A 23,579-nucleotide genomic window follows, 5' to 3' on the forward strand; every position below is an offset into this window, starting at 1 on the left:
ACCAAACTAATGCTGATGATGATCATGATGATGATGCGATGGAGGTAGAAAATGCTGAAGGTGACAATGATTATGGGGATGGGAAGATAAAGGAAAGTAAAATAAAAGAGAGCAAAATAGAGAATGAAAGAGAGAGAGAGAGAGAGAGAGAGAGAGAGAGAGAGAGAGAGAGAGAGTGAGAGAGTGTGATCAGAAAAATAATTTTGAAAAACTTCATTTCTAATAATTGTGTACTAAATACCATTACTGTATGTTTTAATCATTCAATGTTGTAGTTTATATATATTTGTTTTTATCTGATGTATTTTGTCATTTATTTTTCTTCATTGATTCATGAAACAATGAATTATTTAGTTAATTAATAATTTAGCATGATTTTCAATCATCTTCAGAAGCTATTTCATATAGTCTTAGAAATACTAATAATAATTACCACAAAGTATTCCATTTAATATAAGTATTGGTTCAATATAAATATATATATAATTTTAAAAGATTGAATATATATATTTATATATATATATATATATATATATATATATATATATATATATATATATAGAGAGAGAGAGAGAGAGAGAGAGAGAGACAGAGAGAGATAGATATAGATAGATAGATAGATAGATAGATAGAGATAGATAGATAGATAGATAGACAGACAGACAGACAAGCAGACAGACAAGCTGACAGACAAGCAAACAGACAGTCAGATAGATAGATAGACAGACAGACAGGCAGAGAGACAGACAGACAAGCAGACAGACAGACAGACAGACAGACAGACAGACAGATAGATAGATAGATAGATAGATAGATAGATAGATAGATAGATAGAGAAAGAGAGAGAGAAAGAAATGCAGACAGGTTCACAGGCAGATAGATAGATAGATAGATATGTTTCTTTATTAGCCACACAGGGCTCAACATAGAGGGGACAAAATACAAATGTAGAGTTTTTCTTTTTGATGGGGACGAAAATAAAGTAAAAAATAAAATGGGGATAACGATGAAAAGGCATCGAGAAAACGTTTGGGGTATTTACAAAAAAAAAAAAAAATTAAAATATTACAAAAATTTCCCAATAAATGGGGAGGTTATCCGTGGAAAGAAAAACCTACAGAAAAGACCACGGTAACCTTGGTCCTTAGTGTCACAATTTGTTAAATAAAATTCCTTTTATTTATGCAAGAAACGTAAATAACTCTCTGTTTACAAAATTTTAAACGTTTTATAGAATCATGGTCAAGGTGGCTTCGTCATTTATACGTGCCATTCTTGCTACATGTATCCATCTTTTTTTGAAACATTTGCCTCTCTACTCTCACCTTCCTTTTCAAGTGATACTTGAAAAAGCTGATGAGAGATTGACCAGAGGGGAAAGTATTTGTCTCTAATCCTTTCAGACGCGTCCACCAGATGCATTCTTTCGCCATAGCCACAAGTACGATAAATACAGCTCTTCCTTCCCGTTTAAAGGAAGGAGGCGTGACGATATTGACGATAGACTCGGTTGATAAACCGACTCGTCCCACACGTGACAGCAGTCGTTCGACATAAGCCCACAGCTCCGAAATGGTTGGACACTGCACAAGTGCGTGCAGAACGGTTTCGTCGCTCTGACCGCATCTCGGGCAGGTCGGCCCCGCATTTCATGAGCCGTGTCTATAGAGCTTATCCCGAACGGGTAGCGCTTCTCGGTAGCACTGCCAGACCAGGGATTTCTGGAAGTTGTCCATAGGTCCCGGCCCGAAAGTCGTTCTGAACAGGCGGGTCAGGTATTCCTCGTCGACGCCCAGGTTTGCCCCGAGATCGTCGTCGTACTTGCCCTCCACTAATCCCTTATAGAATGACTTCGTTGTGATGCAGCCGCTCAAGGTCGACCCGGGACGGCAAAGTTGTTGGAGAGCAACGCGACACTCACGGTGCCATTCGCCATTCCTCGACCTCTTTTTGATCCACGATTGCAGCTCGGTCATGGAGACGAGCTGCGGGAAAGCGCGTCGCACAAACGGCGACCACACCTGCTCACCGTCGTCTACGTAGAGCCGGAGATGTCGCAGTCTCAGCGCATGTCTGTGCATCATCAACCACGGCATGCCCAGCCCTCCTTTCAGCCCTCCAAGGCACGACGGTCACGCGGTATTCGATGACGGACGCGATGTACGCGTTCGCCACCTCCGCCCTACCTTTTAGGGACAGCTTCCTCTCGGACCATTGCCGGCAGAGAGTGGCCACCCTACTCGTTATCTCGTCCCAGTTCTTCTCCGTTTGCAGGTCCGGACCAAACCAGACTCCGAGCAACTTGACCAGACCGTCCGTCCAGCGTCCCACTACTGAGGCGCTGCCGGACGGTATGGGCTTGCTTCTCCAGGCGCCGAGCAGCAAACCCACCAACTTATCCCGGTTGATTTTCGCTCCCGTCACCGCTTCGTAGTCTTTCAGCGTCTCGCCGACAAGCTCGATGTGCTCGTGGCTAGACGCTATGACGGTGACGTCGTCCGCGTATGCCGACACGCTCGTCCCGCATCCCAACTCTCGTGAGATGCCCCTCAGCATCGCCAGCTTCCGTAGTAGTGGCTCGAGAATCAATACGTACAGAAGCGACGAGAGGGAGAATCCCTGACGGACCGAACGTGCAATGTGGAAAGGTCTTGATAGGTGCCCATTGACGCGAACTACCGAACGGATGCCTTTGTACAAAGCAGCCATTCAGCCGCGGAAAACAGGTCCGAAGCCGGCCGCTGTGAGGACAGCCTCTAAGTATTGATGGTCTACCCTATCGAAAGCTTTGGATTGATCCAAATTGATCAGGGCCCCACCCATGTCAGGTTCCTTAACTACCCGCTCTATGATGTAGCGCATCAGATGGAGGTTGTCATGGATGCTTCGGCCCGGCACGGCGCACGTTTGCGCCTTGCCGACCAGTTTCTCGACGACAAGCGCCAACCGCTTGGCTAACACCTTGGCCAAACTTTTCAGGTCTGCATTGAGCAGAGTGATGGGCCTAAAGTTATCTATGATATTCCCCTTGTTTGGATCTTTCTTTAGCAGCGTTACGGCTCCTTGGCTCACAAAACCAGGAATGCTCCTGTTCTGTTGCCAGTTGCAGTACATCGCCGCCAAGACGTCTCCAAACAAGTCTGGCATACAGTTGTAAAGCTCGTAGGGCAGACCATCCAAACCTGGAGATTTGTCCCTCGAGCATCCTGCCATCGCGTCCCTCACTTCCGCCGCCGTGACGGCACCTTCGCAGCACTCCGCCTCTCTTGCTGAGAGTCGTGGCAGGCTGTGCAGGTAGGCACTGAAGTCCACCCAGCGTTCTCGCTCGCCATTCGTCCCGATCAGTCGGGCAAAATGCCGCTGAAAGGCCTCGCACATCTTGCTCGGCTCGAGCAATTTGCGCCCCTGTTCATTTACCAGAGACCAGATGGTGGCTCTGTTGCCTCGCTGCGCCTCCGCCACCCGGGCCTCTCGCGCGGTTCCAACACCTTCGTTCCTTAGAGCACGCATCCTTGCCCTGACAGCACATCCTTCGTGTTTGGCGTTGAAATGTTGCTCGAGGGCCAATTTCGCCGCCAAAACGTCGGATGCGATGCTGCTTCTTAATGCCTCCTCTACTCTGTTTCTATCTACGGCTAGTTCCTTGCTATATCTAGTTGCTTCTGCTTTTACTGCTCTCTTGAGGGCAAACCACCATTTGTTGTTGATGATAGCTCCCGTCAAGGCCCTCTTTACTAACGTGCTAATCCGGTCTCTGAAAACTTGTCTCGACGGGAAAGACGCGTTTAGTTTCCAGTAACCGGGACCCTGCCTATGTGCCTTATCTAAGTCTAGTGTACACGTCACAAGTTTGTGATCCGTGTAGCTGACTGTGTGGAATTGTGGACATCCTAAGCTATCTCTATCTATTGTCCTCCTACATACTATCCTATCTAGATACGATCTCGACGACCCAATGCGGTTACTCCATGTCCACGTTGGCACATTTGGGTGTTCGAGTCGGTACCTGTCAGACAGTTGAAAGCGTCTGAGCAGGTCTCTGAGGCATTTGCATCCACTTCTATTGTTGTCTCTTCCTACGGAGTCTAGATGTGTGTCCAAGGTAGCATTCCAATCCCCCACTAAAAGTAAAGGACGAGACGTTCCCAGGAATACCTCTAGACGTCGAAAGAAATCCGACCGACCTGTTAAGGGAGGAACATAGACTGCTAGCAGCTGAAAAGTGCAACCATCGCTGCCGTCGACATCCAGCACAACCAGTCTACCCTCTGGGTCTATGAATATCGTCTTTACTTCGAGATCCAGACTCTTGAGAAAAAGAACCGCCGTGCCACTACCGCCCATCCTCAGCAGACAGGGAGAAAAATAAATGTTAAATTGTCCGCCAAACATGGACTTTAGGGCCCGCGGTTCATGGAGTCTGGTCTCACTAATGGCTATGATATCCAAATTGTGTGACTTGATGTCATTTAAGAGGTACCCTTGTTTCCAAGGGGACCCCCAAGCCACGCACATTCACACAACCAATCTTCGCCATGATTCTATTTAAATATGTGCTTTAAAGCACAAAACAAAAGGAATAGTGAGTTACTTACCGTTCGAAAGTTTTGTTTCCTCCTTGGATTTTTCACCAAGGAGGCTATTGTACAATTTCTTGCACAAATATTTTTGACATCCCCCTACCGCGTTGGGGTAGAGGGATTTTATTTTGTGGTGTAATGCTGGTGTTACATGATAAATTTTAATTTGTTTTGGCGGTTTTGTGCGTGGGTGGTTGTTTGTTTTGATGTCGTTATTTGTGATGTTTGTTTTAGAGTTGATGTATTTCATCAACTCTGTGTTTGTAGTGTCTATTGCTGTTAGCATTGTTTTTGGTGTGCTATTATGGGTGTCTATCATGTAGGAGTTGGGAGTGTTTTCGGGAGATGTGAATCTCCCTGCTTTGTTGTTATTCGTTTTTCTTTTTTTTGCTCCTCTTCCTCCTTCCTTTTTGGGCTATTTTCCATTCCTCATTACTTGACTCGTCTTCAGATGAAAACTCTGAGGAATCGGAAGGAGGTAGGGGCATGTTGTATGGATCTGTGTTTGCTTGTGTCAGTGGTTGTGTTGTTTTTGTTGTTGTTGGTTGTTGAATTTTTGGTTGTGGTGTAAGTGATGTGGGGGAAGGGGTATCAGTTTATGTATTGTCTTTTCTTTTTTCGTCTTCTTTGTTTGTTAATTTTGCAGTTTTTGTTGTTGTATTTTCTTTCGTTGATGTTGTTAATGTTGCTTTTGTTGTGTTTTGTGTGGATGGCAGTGTGGGCAGCAAGGCTTTTTTTATGTGCTTAGTTAGTTCTTGTTGTTGTTGTTGTGTTTTTCGGACAGTCGGACACTCCTTTTTGAGGTGTACCTCGCTGTCGCATAAGTAACAGCGAAGCCGCCTGCCCTCTACCACTATATGTAACTTTTGATTTGTTGCCAAACGGATGTATGGTGGGATTTTTTTGATTTCTTGTTCGTTTGTGCGGAACAGGATTTGTATGCTTTCTCCAACGTTTATTTTAAGTATGTTTATGTTGTCCATGTCGACACATATGGCCGATATCAACCATAGTGTGTCTACTGCTGGAGGTGCGTGCTTTATTGTTACCTTTGTTACCTTTTGGCCAAGGTAACTGAGTAACATTGTTATTTCTGGTGTGTGAAGAGTTAGCGTTGAATACCTCTTCGCCAACTCTTCATTTCGAAAAATCACCTGTACCTGTGCAAATCTGTACCAAATAATATATGATTTTTTATCCCAAATTGATTGCAAACATTTTTGAATTTTGTCTATACTGGCCTGTTCCGGCCTTCTACTTTTAGTGTTTGTTATTTTATATATTATTGTTTTCCTCTTTGTTTCCTCTAATATGTGTTGTGGTATGTTTAAGTGTACTTCACCGCTTTCTTTGGTGATTAATTTTCTCATTTCTATTATTTCTTTTGTCGTGTAGGACACAACAGTTTCACTTTGCTTCAAAGCTTCAGCAAAGTTTTTGTTTTTGTTATTGTTGTTGCTGGTGCTGGCACTGGTATTGGTGGCAGATGTGGTATTTATGACTGTGTCAGTGGTGTTGTGGCTTGTATTCATTTTTCCTTCCTCTCTTTCGCTTGCTGCTGGTGAAGAGAGCAAAGGTTGAGTTGAACTGTTGCTGCTGCTGTTGTTGTCGTTGTTGTTGTTGGTGGTGGTGATGATGGCGTCATCAGAAATGGTGTTGACGTCAGATACTTTGGAGACATCGTCTGTGTTCTGTTTTGTAACTTTGGTTACAGTTTTGTTTTTGTTGTTGGTGGTGGTGGTGGCGGTGTTAACTTTCAAGTTAACACTTGCATCTGTGTGTGTGAATTCTTTTTTCTTTTTCTCCATTCTCTCGTTTAACTGTGAGGAAGGAAGACTAGGAAATTCTTTTTCGAACGAAACACTGCAAAATTCAGCGTTCGTTTGACGAAACTTTTCATGGCTAGAAGACGCCATCGTCTCAAAATAAAAATGGCTAGAAAGCCGAAATTGATTTTTAAAACCTGGAAATGTGCCACACAGGGCAGATTTCCGTTGCAAAAAACTTGCACCAGAGAGTCTATAAGTTGTTATACAACTTTCTATATAAAATAAACTTTAGAAACAAACTTTTGAAATCATAAAAAAGGCAAAACGTATGGAACCGACACGTCTACCGTCCGTCCATAGAGATAGATAGATAGATAGATAGATAGAAAGAAAGATAGATAGATAGATAGATAGATTAAAAGATAGATAGAGAGATTGATAGATAGATAGATAGATAGATAGATAGATAGATAGATAGATAGAAAGAAAGATAGATAGATAGATAGATTGAAAGATAGATAGAGAGATTGATAGATAACTTTCTTTTATTATCCACACAGGGCTGCACACAGAGGGACAAATACAACTGTAGAGCTTTTCTTTAAAAAAAAAATTTTTTTTAATTTTTTTTTAAATCCGATCAAAAGGGATCGGTAGGAGCAAACAAAAAAAAAGGGGGGGTATCGTATATCACAGAAAATGTCAATTGTGTAAAATGGGGTAACATTAGGTTTATCCATGGAGAGAAAAGCCTACGGAAAAGACCATGGTAACCTCAGCAGGGAATAGACACATGAGAGCGAAGTGCTCTCTCTCTCTCTCTTTTTTTTTTTAATTTTTTTTTCTCGATTTATAGGATCATGCTCAAAGAGGTATCGTCACTCGCACGCACCATCTTTGCTACATTCACCCACCTTTTAATGAAACTTTCACGAGACAAAAACTGTCTCTCTATTCTCACCTTCCTTTTCAAGTGATACTTGAAAAAGTTGATCAGCGATTGGCCAGAGAGGTAAGTTTTCATCTCTAATCCTTTCGCTCGGGTCCACCACACACATTCTTTCACCATGACCACCAGTATGATGAACACTGCCTTGCCTTCCCTGTTGAGGGACGGTGGTGGAGCAATTTGCACAATAGACTCGGCTGACAGGCGGACTCGTCCCACACGTTACAGCAGCCGTTCGGCATAAGCCCACAGGTCGGAAATCTTTGGACACTGCACGATTGCGTGCAGAACGGTTTCGTCGCTCTGACCGCATCTCGGCCAGGTCGGTCCGGTGTGTCTCGAACCGTGCCTGTAAAGCTTATCCTGAATGGGTAATGCTTCTCGATAGCACTGCCAGGTCAGGGATCTCTGGTGGTTGTCCATAGGTCCCGGCCCGAAAGTTGTCCTGAACAGGCGGGTCAGGTGTTCCTCGTCGATGCCCAGATTCTGCCCGAGATCGTCGTCGAACCTCCCCTCCACTAATCCTCTATAGAACGCTTTTGTGGAATCAAAGTTGCACAAGATTGGTCCCGGACGGCAGAGTTGCTTCTTGAGAGCAACGCGACACTCGCGGTGCCATTCGCCGAGCCTAGGTCTCTGTTTAATCCACGACTGCAGTTCGGCTAAGGAGACGAGCTGCGGGAAAGCGCGCCGCACAAACGGCGACCACACCTGTTCACCGTCGTCTATGAAGCGCCGGAGATGTCGCAGTCTCAGCGCATGTCTGCACATCATCAACCACGGCATACCCAGCCCTCCATTTAGCGGCTGTTGACAGCAAATGGATCGCCTAACCATCGGAATGCTTCCCTTCAGATAGATAGATAGATAGATAGATAGATAGATAGATAGATAGATAGATAGATAGATGTTTGCATTTGTGCCTTTTTCTGAATGTGTGTGTGTTTGTGTCTATGTATATGTGCGTACTGTATGTATATGAGTTAAGAGGCAACAAGCTCAGAGTGGAGACTAAAAAGAGTGGAGACATGTGACTTGAAATATTGGCATTTTTTAGCTATTCACTTAAGATTTCATTGCCAGTTGGTGACTCTCCAAAAGTTTATATCTATCTTACTATCTATATGTCAAGCTTCTATCTGTTTGTGTATATGTGTGTGTGTGCGTGCATGCATGTGTGTGTGTGTGCAAGTGTATGTGTGTATACAGATTGATAGATGCTTAGCTATGCAGATACATATATATATATATATATATATATATATATATACACACACGCACATACACACACACACATATATATATCCATATCATCATCATCATCATCATCTAGCGTCTGTTGTCCATGCTGGCATGAGTTGGACAGCATGACAAAACAATTCCAATGGTAATTTTTTAATCAGACTGAGTTGAAAATGATTATTGCCTTTTGGAATCATTTTATTATGGTTACTCTTTTACTCTTTTACTCGTTTCAGTCATTTGACTGCGGCCATGCTGGAGCACCACCTTTCTAAATTTTCCTAAAATAACTATTTCACATTTGGGTCCAATAAAATAATTATATACATCATATACATATACAGGCTGTCAGTGCATTGGATGGGGTGTCTTGTGGTATTAATCTGGTCCCTTGCACTCAGATTTTAAATCTCAAGATCAACTTTAATTTTTAACCTGAAAAGATAAAAAATTAAGTTGATCTTGAAGAACCAATATTTTTCCTTTTCACTCTCTCTCCCTTTCTCTCCCTCTCTCTCTCTCTCTTTTGAGGAGGAGGAAGAAAGGCAACTATGGTCAGACATGGAGAACAATAGATTCTAGACAGTTCAAAATGCCTAAGACACACCATGTATCCCAACAGACTCCCTATAATTCTATCAGGGATTGAGGACTCATGGAAGGATAGACATACATGCATACATACATACACACACAGAGATAGATAGATAAATAGATAGACACATATATGCATATATATATGTGTGCATATACATATAAGTATATAAGTGTATGTGTGTGCTTGAGAAGACCTGTTGAGTCAAGGGAAATCACCATTCAAGCATGGTTGTTGCCAATGCCGCCTGACAGGATCCCATGCCGATACCATGTAAAAAGCATCATTTGAACATGGTCAATGCCAGTACTGCTTGACTGGCCCCCATGCCGGTGGCACATAAAAAGCACCCACTACACTCTTGGAGGGGTTAGCATTAGGAAGGGCATCCAGGTGTAGGAACCTTGCCAGATCAGACTGAAGCCTGGTGCAGCCTCCTGGCTTGCCAGCCCTCAGTCAAACCATCCAACCCATGCCAGCATGGAAAGTGGATGTTAAAAGATGATGATGATGATGGCATATATATATATATATATATATATATATATATATATATATATATATACACACATATATATATACACATATATGTATGTATATATATATATATATATATATATATATATATATATATATATATATATATATATATACACATATATATATCCATATATATGTCTCTTAAAAGACCTATTTTGTTTTAAAATTTTGTATAAGTTGTGTATAACACAAAATACTTCGTGAACATATATTTTTCAAATCGGAAATAGCTCTATTTAGAGCCTTATTTCCAAAAATTCAAACATATCTTCCTCGTTCCTAGCCATATTCTTTAAAACGAATATGGCTAAGGTTTTCAACGAGGCCGACTTCCCGCTCCTAATGCCAGAGGCGAAAACACTTAATGCCGTTCCGCATGAACGCAGACAAGTGATGAAGAAGAGCAATGATTCTGAGTCAACTGCTGCTGCCTCAACCACCACCACTACCACCATCACGTGTACAAACTCTGCTGCTACAGCAGTCTTGCCTGCCACCGTCACCAGTGACAACAACAACAACAACGACAAAGACAACAACAACAACAGCAACAACAACGACAACGACACAAATGTCCTTGCTAACACGACCACTGTCCTCACCACTGCTACTACCAGTGACAATAACAACAGCAACAACAACAGGACACCGACCTTCAACACCAACACCACCACTACTTCGACAAACTCTGCCACCACTACCACCACCTTTGAACCTGGCAGTACCAACACCACTGTCAATACCACCATCAACAACTACAAGACGAACAAGATAAACAACACCACAAACGCCACAAACAACATATCTGCCAGCATCACAAAAACAAATTTTGCCGATGCAACGAAAGAAAAAAGAACAATATTAACATTCACCCAAAAACAAATCAATGACACAAAATCCCTTCTCACGAAAGAAGGTGACACTGTACAAATACACATACCAAAAGCAATTATTGAAAATACAAACAAGAAGCACATATCATACAGACTTATCAACAAGAAAACGAAGCGACCGGAGAATTTCTTCACCCAAAAAATTGAGATTTGTCTCAAACAGATATGGCCCTTTCAAAGTCATGTTACTTGGGGACGAAAATTTGCCACGGTCCTAGTACGCTTTAAGAGCGAACAGTTAGCGAAGGAATTTTCAACACTCTCTCTCCACACAGATGACTTGGTGATGATACCGAGTTATCTTGGACAGAGAGTGACGAAGGTGACAGTAAAGAATGTCCCTTCACAAGTGGAAACACAGTGGATAGTAGGTTCTATATGCCTCGAAATGGAGGAGGCAAATATATTAGAAATTGCTACTGCAGAGGAGAAAAACTGGGAAGGGGGAAAAAAAGTCGAAGTCCTCCTCCACATCACTGAAGAGGAGTGCCAAAAGATCCCCACACACATCCAACTGGCAAAGGACCACAAGTTATATGTAGTGGTGGAAGGAAGGCGGCCACGTTGTTATGTATGCGGCAGCGAGGCACACCTCAAGGACAGTTGCCCAACCGCCGCCAACCAAAAAAAGCAACAAGGGCAACCACCAAAACCCGGAAAAAAAACCCTACTACCAACACCACCATCAACAATCAAAACAAGAGAAACACAAGCAACACTGGCAACTGAGAAGACAACAGCATCTGCAAAAACAACAAGTGAGGAAGCAGGGGAAAAGAAAGAAAATTCCAAGACTGTTTCCCCCTCCCCCACATCACACACACCTCACACAAATAACAAGCCATCAGCACCAACAAAAACAGCAACACAACCACTCACACAAGCACACACAGACGCTCACAATTTGCCCCTACCCCCTTCCGATTCCTCAGAACCTTCGTCGGAAGATGAAAGTAATGAGGAATGGCAAATAGCCCAGAAAGGAAGGAGGAAGAGGAGCAAGAAAAGAAAAGCAAACACAAACAAAGCAGGGAGATACACAACTCCCGAAAACACTCCAGACACCAACACAAGCACACACAACTACAACACAAGCAACAAAACCCCAAAAGCAAGCACACACACAATGCTCACTGCCATCAACACAAAAAACTCAGAGTTGATGGAATACATCAACACAAAAACAAACATAACAAACGAAGACATAAAAACCAGCAACCACCCATACACAACACCGCCAGAACACATCAAAATACTACACATAACACCAACCCTGCACCACACACTAAAATCTATTTTTCCAAAGGCAGTTGGCAAATGCCAAAAATACCTGGCGAAAAAACTATATAGTGATCTCCTCGAAGAAAACCCGAAGGAGGAGACACAAAAACTCTCAAACGGTAAGTGACTCTCTTTATAAAACTTTAACACTCAAATCAAAATGATGCTCAAGATTGGTTGTGTAAATGCGCGTGGCTTGGGGTCCCCTTGGAAACAAGGGTACCTCCTAAATGACATAAAGTCACATAAACTAGAAATCATAGCCATAAGCGAGACCAGACTCCATGATCCGCGGGCCCTATCGTCCATGTTTGGCAGACAGTTTAACATTTATTTTTCTCCCTGTCTGCCGAGAATGGGCGGTAGTGGCACGGCGGTACTCTTTCGCAAGAGTCTGGATCTCGAAGTAAAGACAGTATTCATAGACCCGGAGGGTAGATTGGTTGTTCTGGATGTCGATGGCAGCGATGGGTGTGCTTTTCGACTCATATCAGTATACGCACCACCTTTAACAGGTAGGCCGGATTTCTTTCGACGTCTAGAAGTATTCCTAGGAACGTCTCGTCCTTTACTTTTAGTGGGGGATTGGAATGCTACCTTGGACACGCATCTAGACTATGTGGGCAGAGATAGGAATAGACGGGGATGCAAATGCCTCAAAGACCTGCTCAGACGCTTTCAACTGTCTGACAGGTACCGACTCGATTACCCGAATGCGCCAATGTGGACATGGACAAACCGCATCGGGTCGTCGAGGTCGTATCTAGATAGAATACTGTGTAGGAGAGTAGATAGAGATAGCATAGGGTGTCCACAATTTCACATAGTCAGCTACACGGATCACAAACTTGTGACGTGTACGCTAGACTTAGATAAGACACATAGGCAGGGCTCCGATTACTGGAAACTAAACGCGTCTTTCCCGTCGAGACCAGTTTTCAGAGACCGGATTAGCACGTTAGTAAAGAGGGCTTTGACAGGAGCCATCATCAACAACAAATGGTGGTTTGCCCTCAAGAGAGCAATAAAAGCAGAAGCGGTTAGGTATAGCAAAGCACTAGCCATAGACAGAAACAGAGTAGAGGGTGAACTAGTTAAGAAGCTAGAAGAGGCAATTAGAAGTGGCATCGCATCCGACGTTTTGGCGGCGAGGTTGGCCCTTGACCAACACTTCAACGCCAAACACGAAGGGTGCGTTGTCAGGGCTAGGATGCGTGCTCTAAGAAACGAAGGTGTTGGAGCCGCACGAGAGGCCCGGGTGGCGGAGGCGCAACAGGGCAACAAAGCCACCATTCGGTCTCTGGTGGACGAACAGGGGCGCGAACTGCTCGAGCCAAGCAAAATGTGTGAGGCCTTTCAGCGGCACTTTGCTCGACTGTTTGGCACGAATGGCGAGCGAGAACGCAGGGTGGACTTCAGTGCCTACCTGCACAGCCTGCCACGACTCTCGGCAAGAGAGGCGGAGTGCTGCGAAGGTGCCATTACGGCGGCGGAAGTGAGGGACGCGATGGCGGGATGCTCGAGGGACAAATCTCCGGGTTTGGATGGTCTGCCCTACGAGCTTTACAACTGTAAGCCAGACTTGTTTGGAGACGTCTTGGTGGCGGTGTACTGCAACTGGCAGCAAAACGGGAGCATTCCCGGTTTTGTGAGTCAAGGAGCCGTAACGCTGCTGAAGAAAGATCCAAACAAGGGGTACGTCATAGATAACTTTAGGCCCATCACTCTGCTCAATGCAGACTTGAAAATTTTGGCCAAGGTGTTAGCCAAGCGGTTGGCGCTTGTCATCGAGAAACTGATCGGCAAGGCGCAAACGTGCGCGGTGCCGGGCAGGAGCATCCATGACAACCTCCATCTGATGCGCTACATCATAGAGAGGGTAGTTAAGGAACCTGGCATGGGTGGGGCCCTGATCAATTTAGATCAATCGAAAGCTTTCGATAGGGTAGACCATCAATACTTGGAGGCTGTCCTCATAGCAGCCGGCTTCGGTCCCATTTTCCGCGGCTGGATGGCTGCCTTGTACAGAGGCATCCGTTCGGTAGTTCGCGTCAATGGGCATCTATCAAGACCCTTCGACATTGCACGTTCGGTCCGTCAGGGATGCCCCCTCTCGTCGCTTCTGTACGTGTTGACTCTCGAGCCACTACTGCGGAAGCTGGCGACGCTGAGGGGCATCCCGCGAGAGTTGGGATGCGGGACGAGCGTGTCGGCATACGCGGACGACGTCACCGTCATAGTGTCTAGCCAAAAGCACATCGAGCTTGTCGGCGAGACACTGAGAGACTACGAAGCGGTAACGGGAGCGAAAATCAACCGGGATAAGTCAGTGGGCTTGCGGCTCGGCACCTGGAGAAGCAACCCCATGCCGTCAAGTAGCGCCTCCGTCGTGGGACGTTGGACTGACGGTCCGGTTGAGATGCTCGGGGTCTGGTTTGGTCCAGACCTCCAAACGGAGAAGAACTGGGACGAGATAACGAGAAGGGTGGCCACTCTAGCCCGGCAATGGTCCGAGAGGAAGCTTTCCCTGAAAGGTCGGGCGGAGGTGGCGAACACGTACATCGCGTCCGTCATCTACTACCGCCTGACCGTCGTTCCTTGTCCCGACCCTACCATCACCAAACTGGAGCGCATCCTCTTCCGCTTCTTGTGGAAAGGAAGCGTTCCGATGGTTAGGCGATCCGTTTGCTGCCAACACCCGTTAAAAGGAGGACTGGGCATGCCGTGGTTGATGATGCGCAGACACGCGCTGAGACTGCGACATCTCCGGCTCTACGTAGACAGCGGTGAACAGGTGTGGTCACCGTTTGTGCGGCGCGCTTTCCCGCAGCTCGTCTCCATGACCGAACTGCAGTCATGGATCAAGAAGAGGCCGAGGAAGGGCGAATGGCACCGCGAGTGTCGCGCTGCTCTTCGGCAACTCCAACAACCCGGGTCAACCTTGAGCGACTGCATCACAACTAACGCATTCTATAGTGGATTAGTGGAGGGAAGGTACGACGACGATCTCGGGGCGAACCTGGGCGTCGACGAGGAATACCTGACCCGCCTGTTTAAGACGACCTTCGGGCCGGGACCTATGGACAACTTCCAGAGATCCCTGGCCTGGCAGTGCTATCGAGAAGCACTACCCGTTCGGGATAAGCTCTACAGGCATGGCTCGAGAAACACGGGGCCGACCTGTCCGAGATGCCGGCAGAGCGACGAAACCGTTCTGCACGCACTCGTACAGTGTCCCACCATTTCCGAGCTGTGGGCTTACGTCGAACAACTGCTATCGCGTGTGGGACGAGTCGGTCTATCAGCCGAGTCTATCGTGAATATTGTCGCGCCTCCTTCCTTTAAACGGGAAGGAAGAGCTATTTTCATCGTACTTGTGACTATGGCGAAAGAATGTGTATGGTGGACGCGTCTGAAAGGTCTAGAGACAAAGACTTTCCTCTCTGGGCAATCTCTCATCAACTTCTTCAAGTATCACCTGAAGAGGAAGTTGAGAGTAGAAAGGGAAGTCTTGTCTAGTGAATGCTTCAAAAAAAGATGGGTGAATGTAGCAAGGATGGCACGTGTGAACGACGGAGCCATCTTGAGCATAACCCTATGAACAAGAAAACAATAAATAAATAAAACAAAAAGGCAAAAGAGAGTCACTTACTGTTATAGTTTCTTCAATGAGAATATTGACCAAGGTTACCGTGGTCTTTTCCGTGGGCTTTTCCTTCCACGGCTAAACCTAAACTGTCCTCCCCTCTTTTTACACGAGAACATTACTGTGTGATACACGATCCCTATTGATCGGCCTTTCCTTTTCTTTTTTTTTCGATCCCTTTTGATCGAACTGCCCCTTTTTCCCTTCCTACGATCCCTTTTGATCGACACCACCAATTTTTTTTTTTTTTTTTTTTCCTTCCTTCCCCCTCCCAAAAAGAAAAGCTCTACATTGTATTTGTCCCATCTTCGTTGAGCCCTGTGTGGCTAATAAAAGAAATGTATATATATATATATATACACATATATATATACATATATATGTATGTATATATATATATATATATATATATATATATACACATATATATATACATATATATGTATGTATATATATATATATATATATATATATATATATATATATATATACACATATATATATACATATATATGTATGTATATATATATATATATCATCATCATCATCATCGTTTAACGTCCGCTTTCCATGCTAGCATGGGTTGGACGATTTGACTGAGGACTGGTGAAACCGGATGGCAACACCAGGCTCCAGTCTGATTTGGCAGAGTTTCTACAGCTGGATGCCCTTCCTAACGCCAACCACTCAGAGAGTGTAGTGGGTGCTTTTACGTGTCACCCGCACGAAAACGGCCACGCTCGAAATGGTGTCTTTTATGTGCCACCCGCACAAGCCAGTCCAGGGGCACTGGCAACGATCTCGCTCGAAAATCCTACAGGAGCCAGTCAGGCGGTACTGGCAACGGCCACGCTCAAAATGGTGCATCTCATGTGCCACCCGCACAAGAACCAGTCCAGGGGCACTGGCAACGATCTTACTTGGCTTGCCGGGTCTTCTCACGCACAGCCCATTTCCAAAGGTCTCGGTCCGTAGTCATCGCCTCGGTGAGGCCCAATGTACGAAGGTCTTGCCTCACCACCTCAGCCCAGGTCTTCCTGGGCCTACCTCTTCCACGGGTTCCCTCAACTGTTAGGGTGTGGCACTTTTTCACGCAGCTATCCTCCTCCATTCTCACCACATGTCCATACCAGCGCAATCGTCTCTCTTGCACGCCACAACTGATGCTTCTAATGTTCAGCTTTTCTCTCAAGATACTTACACTCTGACGGGTATTCACATTGACATTACACATCCAACGGAGCATACTGGCTTCATTCCTTGCGAGCTTACGTATGTCCTCAGCAGTTACAGCCCATGTTTCACTGCCATGTAGCATGGTTGTTCGTACGCATGCGTCATACAGTCTGCCTTTTACTCTGAGTGAGAGTCCCTTTGTCGCCAGCAGGGGTAAGAGCTCTCTAAACTTTGCCCAGGCTATTCTTATTCTAGCAGCTACACTTTCAGCGCACCCACCCCCACTACTAACTTGGTCGCCCAGATAGCGGAAGCTATCGACTACCTCTAGTTTTTCACCCTGGAATGAGATAGAGGTTGTTTCCTGTTTGTTTGCAGTCTTTATTGCACCTGAACATCTGCCACAAACAAAAACTAACTTGCTAGTTAACCTGCCTTTGATGTTGCTGCACCTCTTATGTGTCCATAGCTTGCACCGGGTACATCTTATAGAGTTACTACCTACTCCTTTTCTACATACTGAGCAGGGCCATCTACCTGAAGGGGTTTGTGTTTTATCTACCTTCCTACTTATTAGGATTTTGGTTTTAGCTAGGTTGACTCTAAGGCCCTTCAATTCTAGACCTTGCTTCCACACCTGAAACTTCTCCTCTAGTTCTGATAGTGACTCCGCAATTAGGGCAAGGTCATCAGCATAGAGGAGCTCCCAGGGGCAGCCTGTCTTGAACTCCTCTGTGATTGCCTGGAGGACTATGGTAAATAATAGGGGGCTGAGGACGGAACCTTGGTGGACCCCTACCTCTACCCGGAATTCATTGCTGTACTCATTTCCAACCCTCACCTTACTGGCCGCATCTCTGTACATGGCTCGCACAGCTCTCACTAGCCATTCTTCTATCCCAAGTTTCCTCATTGACCACCAGATAAGGGATCGGGGGACCCTGTCAAAGGCTTTCTCCATGTCAACGAAAGCCAGGTACAGAGGTTTATCCTTGGCTAGGTATTTCTCTTGCAACTGTCTCACTAGAAATAAGGCATCAGTAGTGCTTTTACCTGGCACGAACCCAAACTGCATCTCATCTAAATTGATTCGCTCCCTAATTAGTTGGGCTATGACCCTCTCTGTAACTTTCATAACCTGATCTAACAGCTTGATGCCTCTGTAATTATTTGTATCTAAAGCGTCCCCTTTACCTTTGTAGCAGTTGACTATGATGCTGCTACACCAGTCATAGGGTATGACTCCTTCGTGTATCACCTGGTTCGTAATACGGGTGACTAGGCTATAGCCAACACTGCCAGATATTTTGAGCATCTCTGCAGTGATTCCTGATGGGCCGGGGGCTTTCCCGGTCTTCATACTCTTAATTGCTTTATCTACCCTGGTACTATCAACTCGGATAGCTGGTCCCTCTATTGGGTCGACATAAGGCAGGCTCTCTTTCTCCCATTCATTCTCTTTATTAAGCAATCTATCGTAGTGGCATCTCCAGACCTCTTTCTTTGCATCCTCATTTAATGCAAGCGTACCATCATCCATGCGAACACATTTCTCTCCTACAACATCACTATTCTCTCTCCTACACTGTCTTGCAACCCGAAATACCTCGAGTCTTTGGTCCTCACGGCGCAGAACATTGGCAAATCTTTCCTTATCTGCTTCCCCTCTGGCTAAATAAACCTGTCGCCTAGCCTCCCTTCTGGCACATTGGTACAATTCCCTGCTACCACCGTTCTTCCAGTCCTTCCAAGCTTGTTTCTTTTGTCTAATAGCCCTGTCTACCTCCTTGTTCCACCACCACGTTACTCTGGGTTGGGAGGGGACCTTACACCACCCACAAATCTGGTCGGTGGCTTTCAACAGGTTGTCCCGCAGAAATCTCCAATTGTCTTCCACGTTGTATGATGCTATATCCCCTTCTATTTCGTTAAATGCTTCAAGTAACTTGTCTCTAAGTCTCTGTCCGTTTGCAGGGTCTTTAAGCTTCCACACCCTTCTTCTCCAAGCCTGTCTAATTCTGGGCACCCATTTTGCCTTGATCCCAAAGTCGCTAACTACTAATCTATGTTGTGGGGTACATTCTTCGCCAGGGTAGGTTTTGGCATTTATAAGCCGCCCTCTTTCCCTATTTCTGGCGAGGATGTAGTCGATTTGGCTAGAGTGTCTGCCGGAGCGGTAGGTGACTAGGTGACTGGCAGGTTTCCTGAAGTTGGTATTGCAGACCATAAGATTGGTTGCATCACAGAACTCCAGCAGTCTGGTTCCCTCCTCGTTGCGGGAACCGAAGCCATAGCCTCCATGTATGCCATGGAAGCCCCCAGCACGACGTCCGACATGACCGTTGAAGTCTCCAGCCACAAAGAGAAGGTCCCTGTCACTCGTCGACGAGGTAGTTTGCAAGAGGGTGTCATAGAATTGGTCTTTCAGACCATCTGGTAGCCCAGGTTGAGGTGCATAGGCTGAGATGACAGTAGCTAATCTATGATGAAGCACTAGTCTGATCTTAAGTACTCTGTCACTTACTCTAACGACCTCGATTACCTTATCCACCCATTTCTCCGCTAGAAGTATTCCTACGCCCCCGACCCCGTCAGTGTTCCCTGCCCAGAAAATCTTGTACCTGTGTTCTTTGCCTGTGAGGAACCTTGCAGAACCTCCTCTCCATCTTACTTCCTGGATGCAGCACATATCTACGCATCTCCGTTCAAGCATCTCAACAATTTCACCAGATCTACCTTTCAGCGTGCCGACGTTGAGAGTGCCAATCCTAACAGTATGGGTGTTGGGGGTGTGGGCCTGTAGCCTGGGAAGAGGAAAAGCAGTGTCGTGTACCTGAAAAGAAAACTTGCAATTGGAAGAATTCATAAGCAAAACATTACCTACAACCTGCAAACATTTCTCAACCTTAATGCGCTACCCAAAGGTAGGGGAGAGGATGGCCAAGGCCACTAGATGGGTTCCGGGAGACAGCCGAGGTTGACAGGATGACAAAGGGATGAACTTCCGGTGGAGGGGTGGGATGACAGAGGAATGAACTTCCGGTGGAGGGGGTGGGATGACAGAGGAATGAACTTCCGGTGGAGGGGGTGGGATGGCAGAGGAATGAACTTCCGGTGGGAGGGGGTGGGATGACAGAGGGATGACAGACGAATGAACTTCCGGTGGAGGGGGTGGGAGGGCGGGTTACCGCCAGCGAGTAGAGAGGGCTCTTAATTGTAGATTTTAAATATTTGAGAGACAACAATGCATAAATCGTAATTTTTTTAAAAGAGCAATGAATTCTGGGTGATTAGAATATAACGTAGCATGAATTTAGGAAGCTTAGAAAATGAATAAGCATGAATTTAAGACAACAACTGAATTCAATTTGAATTTCATGGAGAGAAACAAGATAAATAATAAGGGACAAAAAAACTAAAGCGCAAGGTATTGAGATGTTTGAGGCCGTAAATAAATAAAAATCTCTATCTTATCTGCATCTTGGGTATTTCGTCGTAGTACGTCAGCGAGATAATTTAGAATGGGTTTCTCATTTATATATAGCCAGAACCTGAAGACCTTAAAGGAAAAACTACGAAGGGGAGAGAGAGAGGATGGAGGGGTAGACAGAGGCATGGCGGGAGAAAAGATCATCATCATCATCATCATATATATATATAAAGAGAGAGAGAGAGAGAGAGAGAGGGGGGACCAGTCAAGCAGCACATCACGCTGTAATTCTTGGGCTGATATATATATATATACACATATATATATATACATATATATGTATGTATATATATATATATATATACACATATATATATACATATATATGTATGTATATATATATATATACACATATATATATACATATATATGTATGTATATATATATATATATATATATATATACACATATATATATACATATATATGTATGTATATATATATATATACACATATATATATACATATATATGTATGTATATATATATATATATATATATATATATATATATATATACATATATATGTATGTATATATATATATATATATACACATATATATATATATATACACATATATATATACATATATATGTATGTATATATATATATATATATACACATATATATATACATATATATGTATGTATATATATATATATATATATATATATATATATATATATATACATATATATGTATGTGTATATATATATATATATATATATATATATGTATATATATACACACACATTTGCATATAAACATATATATGTGTGTACATGTATGCATGAGTGTATTTGTGTTTCCATGTTGCTATCAACAGACTAGAATTTGATCCAACTATTGGAAAGGTCATTAAAAAAATCAAGATTCAATGCATTGAAGAATGAAGTTATAAGTTACAAACAAGGAGTCATCTAAATGCATTTGACAACAAATCTTACTTAGAGCAGGTATAATAAAGAAGCAAAACAAAAAATAAATGGAATAGCACCACAAAACAAATCAGATAGACCACAACAAACAGAACTGGAAGCATTAGTAAATAATGTGTGTCATGAAATAGATTGTTTCTTATTGAATCTAATCTTTCTCTTTCTTTTCACCCTACCTCTTTCTCCCTCATACTACCTCTCTCTCTCCCTCTTGCCACCTCTCGTTCCCCCTTGACCTCTTTCTCTTTCTTCCTCTGTATGAGCTAGAAAATTCTAATAGATTTATGTACAACTAGTTGAGCTTATTTTAGAGGACCCTTGCATTCTTTTAATTTTTTTTTCTTTCACATATTGGTTCTATCAGCTTATTGCAAGAAATCCTTCAAGCTGAAATGCTTCAATTTGAAACAATAACCTTGTCACTGTTGACTGAATGCTTTTGCCACCAAGGTAAATCCCAAGTGTCAAATAAGTGCAGTTGGCTTGCATAAAATATTTAGGGTAATTTAGGATAATTGTGACTAAATATAAAACCAATAAAATTTCTATCTGATAAAAGAAATAAATAAAATTAAAAAAAATAAAGTAATTTTCATTTCAGTGATTTTTCTTTTCAATATGAAGCAAGACTAATTCCTTTTTTAATACCACAGGCATTAAAACCAATTATAATAATTGCTATAACTAAGTTTCAGCTACGATGACATTCTGCAGCATTCACTGAGCTTGACTGACCTGAAATACAAAGCTGCTCAAGTGCATTTTGAATGTTCAATGAATTTAACTAATATGGACGTCAAAATAAACATGTAAAACTATGAAATGTGTTTCAAAGAAGGAAAAAAAAATTAATCAATATATAATCATATTAATAGAACTCATTTCTATAATTAAGTATTACAGAATCTGATTCTAACCTTAAATAGGAAGGAAGTCTTTGATTCTATAACAAAACTATTGCCCAAATTTATTGCTCTCACTAAACAGAGTTGAAATTACTTTCATGATTAAGAACTACTTAATTTCATTCTCTACATTGATAACATCATGAATTAATAGCAGTTCTTTACAGTTCTATAACTAAATTGTACTTAACATGACTATAATTAGATAGTACTTTGTAAATATAACTTAAATTCCATTTTGTCTGTCAAGATGGTTGTTATTATTTCTATAAGTAATTATTGCTTCAGTTATACCTCTCTTAAAATAGAGTAATGTAAATGGTAACTGATTAGTGTTAAATTCATTTAAATAATTAGATGATGCTAATGCTTTTAAAAAACATAATTATTCTTTTGAACAATGTGATAAGGCAGTAAGAGGTAATTTTTTTCAATGTTTCAGGTATGGAATATGTCTCATGCAATTTAGCTATTTAATTTATAAACAAAACAGAAATAACCAGTGTTAATTATAACTAATTATAATTACCTGTTAACTGCTCTTGGAAAGTGGCTCATTTTTCTGTGTTAGTAACAAATTTACTAATTATGTGTGACACCTAAAAATATCATTCAGTTTTCACCTGCTAAAATGAATCAATTATTTTGCACTTGAATGTCAGAAGTGTTGTGACTAGCTGTAGTTAAGTGGTAAATTCACAGTATAGGAACATAACTCAGGTATCATGGCAGTGGGAGAGGGGCACTTAGATTTGCTAGCAAATTAGTCTCATTAGATTTATAGAAAAAAAAATAATGAGCAGTTTATTCAAATGTCAAGATTTATATATACTGTATGATCCGTGATTACTGATCATAATGAACATAGAAATTTTATCTGAAAAATCTAAGCTTTAAACAGCAACTTATTGCAAAAATTGTACAGCAAGGGCTTAACAACAATCATTCATGTGTGTGTGTGTGTGTATATATATATATATATATATATATATATATATATATATTATGGATATGGACTCTCCCATCGTTAGACAATGTATGAGGGTTTGGAAAATTTTGCCAAACAACCACACAGATTATTTGTTTATAGTGATCAAATGTTTGTGTACAGATAAGCTCACTCCCTCCAATCAAATTGACATTACCTGTACAGGTGCATCATGTGCCACAGGGCAGATGACGAAATGATTGCAGAGCAACGTGAAATGAAGTGCTTTGCTGAAGAACACAATGCAATGCCTGGTCTGGGAATTGAACCCACGATCTCACAACCATGAAAGCAACACCTTAACTACTAAGCCATATATATATACACACATGCATATTTATATATACACATACATTATAATACATTCTTATATGCACACACACATATATATATACTTCAGCAACATAACTACACAAGTGCTGGTGATTTCTTTACCTTCCTTGGACATTTCCATTCCTCCTTTCTGATAAAGTGCTATGCTCAAAATGTCAAAAGCTCTCTCTTCTTAATGAGTGTCAAACTAATACATTCCTTGTGCACATCCTCTTGTTGTTTGTTATTGTTCATTTTGTTATTTGAATTGACTAT

At 42.9% G+C, this 23,579-nt stretch overlaps 1 long non-coding RNA gene across 1 annotated transcript in view; it reads right to left on the reverse strand.

Annotated features, from left to right (window-relative positions):
• The window catches only part of LOC149137085 (uncharacterized), a 192,179-nt gene extending 169,427 nt beyond the window's left edge, over nucleotides 1-22,752 (reverse strand). Inside the window, exon 1 of the long non-coding RNA XR_016237899.1 lies at nucleotides 22,533-22,752. This is a non-coding gene — a long non-coding RNA (uncharacterized LOC149137085). The remainder of the gene's footprint in view (nucleotides 1-22,532) is intronic.
• Nucleotides 22,753-23,579: the final 827 nt, after the last annotated feature.

The sequence above is a fragment of the Octopus bimaculoides genome, chromosome 2, assembly GCF_046866305.1.
Source record: "Octopus bimaculoides isolate indiv1 chromosome 2, ASM4686630v1, whole genome shotgun sequence".
Taxonomy (NCBI): Eukaryota; Metazoa; Mollusca; class Cephalopoda; order Octopoda; family Octopodidae; genus Octopus; species Octopus bimaculoides.